Genomic DNA, 3,610 nt, shown 5'->3' on the forward strand with positions numbered 1-3,610 from the left:
TGTTTGCTATGGAATAAAAACTCACTAGTCACTGCACTGTATACTGCCTACTACTTTTAAATAGTAGGTGAAGATAAACGTTTCAAACAGGAGTACGCTTGTCACATGACCTCATCACGTGTGTTTAATTCCGCAAGTTGCAATCATTTATATTTGTTAAATTGACAATTAGATTAGAGACTATTAATTCATAAAGTGTCAATGAGTAAACATTTAATCTAAATCGAAATACAGATTTCAGGAGAACACAACAAGAGGTGAAAGCATCCAGGGTAAGCAGACTTGACTGTATGTGGCAGGTTCTCACATGTATTTTTTGCCAAGTTTAGGGGAAACCCCGCAGAATTCAGGTCTAGGCCTGAGTGAGAGCAATAAAGGTGATCTGATCCAGACTGTGCCTGCTTTCCCGGCCCGGTCCAGTTCTGAGCTCAGGGTGTGTCACTATTTACCTCCTGCGGGACGCTGTGTGTGTGTGAGGTGTTGTGGGTAACCAGGACCAGTGTACATAGTGTTGACACAGAAACTCTAGCGTACATCTTGATGTTTATCTTTATGTCTTTGTATTTCTCTCTCACACACACTCCGAGTTTATCTAAATGTGTTTGTACAGGAAACCGCCTGTTTATATTCTTGCTTTGCACTAAACACATGTTTGCACTGCTGCACTAATGGACAACACATCCAACGAGTGTTTTATCTAAGAGTTGCACATGTCATTTTTAGTGGTGTTTACTCATACTGTACTTACAGTTCCAACACTAAGTATTAAACATCCCACAGTGTTTATACTTGAGACATGAATAATTCCTTAAATCTGTCTCTTTTTACTTAAGCCTAGCAACCTTTTTAGTAAATGCATAGTAACACCTTAGCAACATCCTGGCAACCATTAAACAATGCACTAAAAAAACCTCCGAACATTTTAGTAAGCACACAGCAACATCATAGCAACACCCTGGCAACCGTTAAGCAATGCACCTATAAGAACACCTTAACAAAATCATAGCAACGCCCTAGCAACAGAACATGTTAGTAACCGCATCACAACAACTTGGCAACATCACAGCAACACCCTGGCAACCATTAAACAATGCATTGAAAACCACTCAGAATGCCCTAGCAACCAGAATATTTTAGTAACCACATAGCAATGTATCTGAGAACACCTTAGAAACATCATAGCAACACCCTAGCAACCAGAACATTTAGTAACCACAAATTAATGAACCTAGGAAAGCCTTAAAAACATAGCAACACCCTGGCAACCACCAAGCACTGCACTGAAAACCACTCAGAATGCGCTAGAAACCAGAACATTTTAGTAACCGCATAGCAACACCCTAGAAACTGTTAACAATGCACTGAAAACCACTCAAAACACCCTAGCAACCAGAACATTTAGTAATCACTTAGCAAAGCACTTAAAAACAAATTAGCATCATCATAGCAACGCTCTGGCAACCATTAAGCAATGCACTAGCAACACACCTAGGAACACTTTAGCAACATCATATCAATATCCTAGTTACCACTCAAAACACCCTAGCAACCACTTTGCAACACCACAGGAGCCAACTAGAGCATCCATGCAACATGCATGCTGTAATGACATTCAGAATTGCATAGCAACACCCTAGCAACCATTAGCATTGTGGTGGTGAGACATGCACGCTCAAGCACTTATAATGTGTTTAAAATCGTGTTCATAAAATACAAAGGTTTAAAATCGAGTTCTAACATCCTCTCCCTCTCTCTGTACTGTCCTGAAAGAGTTAATGCTCAGACGGTCTGGAATGATTCCTGGATTCCCGCAGCATTCCGCCACATTCCATGGGATTCTTCAGCGGCGACATCATAATCAAAGACGGCGGATGACAAAGACGCTCAGTGTGGCATTGAACAACTGCAAACTCCTAATTATTCACAAATATACGGACAAGAGCAGCACACACACACACACCAGCTTTACAGTACATAGGAAAATATGCTCAATTGTCACGAAAATAATGGTGCAGTGCATTAAATATTAATGTAGGCTTCATTTGTGTTATTCAAAATATAATTTATTATTTATTATTTTTTTCTTTTGGTTTTGAGGCAGCATATGACCTGCATGAGTTTTTGTGGCATTGTAGAGTGAATCTTGTGCATCCAGCCATGAGTTCCGTCTCTTTTAACACAGAGAACATGCAGTAGGAGGAAGGTTTTATTGCTGAAGTCACATGATCAGTCAGATCTGTATTTATATCATGGGTTAAAGCTCCTGAAGCTTTTAGCAAGACAATTACAGGTCAAGTGTGAAATTTATTCACTACTACTAAAGTAAATTACACTTGTGTCTCCCCTTACATCCCATCCCCTGTCTTGCTTTAGTTGGACAAACAGATAATCCAGATAGATTAAAAAATAAAAATAAATAAATAAGAGGAAGATGTGATTTTTCCTGTAGCTCCACAATATTTAGTCTCGGTGCGCTCAAAATTATTTAACCCCTTGCTGACTTGAAAAGTAATTTTGAAATAAGAAATTGTATTATTAAAATGTATTATATATTAAATACATGAACAGTTACCTGGAAATCAAGTAATTATGAAGTATGAAATTATACTATAAAATAAATACTATGATTTTTTTTTTTTTAAATAATTATTTGGAAATCAAGCAATTATTAAATATGGGATAATATTATAGAAACGATATAAAATATATATTAATAATTATTCAGAGATTATGAAATGTGAAATATAATTAACTAATGTACAAATATGTTAATAATACTAGAAATTAATTAGGAAATTGGAGATTATAGAATCAAAATAATATAAAAAATAAATTGATGGCATGGAAATTAAGTAATTATGAAATGTGGGATTCTATTCTAAACAAATAATTTAAAATAAAATAGTAATTAATTGGAAATCAAGTAATTAAGAAACATGACATTTATATAATAAACAAAGAATATATAGTGTATTAATAATTATGTTATGATATATAAGACTGTATTGTAAAAATGTATTATACAAGGGTGTAGAATTTAGTAGAGATGCTATGACATGTACCTACCAATATCTAGCGACTTCTATATTTGATCAAAAAATTAAATGTCTGTTGTCCGCTGTTAAATGTAAATAAACCTACACCCTTGGTATTATAAATACATGAATAATTACTTGTAAATCAAGTAATTAAGAAATATAGGATTATATAAAAAGTTATATATAACATAAATGGAGTTATTATAAAAACACATTTATTAATACTACTTGGAAATAAGTTAGGAAATTAGAGAATAATTTATGACATGGAAATTAAAGAATTTTGAAGTAGGCTATTCTTAAAAATAATTTATAATATATTTATCAAGTAATTTGAAACATGAAAATTATATTATACAAATAATATAGAATATATTTATAATTACATGGAAAACAAGTAATTCTGAGTATAAAATATGAGATAAGATAAAAGTTGGTTATATAAAATATATTACTATTTGCTAGGAAATCAAGTAATTATGAAATATAAGATTATTTTATAAAATTAATGTGTGACCCTGTACCACAAAACCAGTACATTTTTCGAAATTTAAATTTATATGTCACCTGAA

The sequence above is a fragment of the Cyprinus carpio genome, chromosome B15 (genome assembly GCF_018340385.1).
Source record: "Cyprinus carpio isolate SPL01 chromosome B15, ASM1834038v1, whole genome shotgun sequence".
Taxonomy (NCBI): domain Eukaryota; kingdom Metazoa; phylum Chordata; class Actinopteri; order Cypriniformes; family Cyprinidae; genus Cyprinus; species Cyprinus carpio.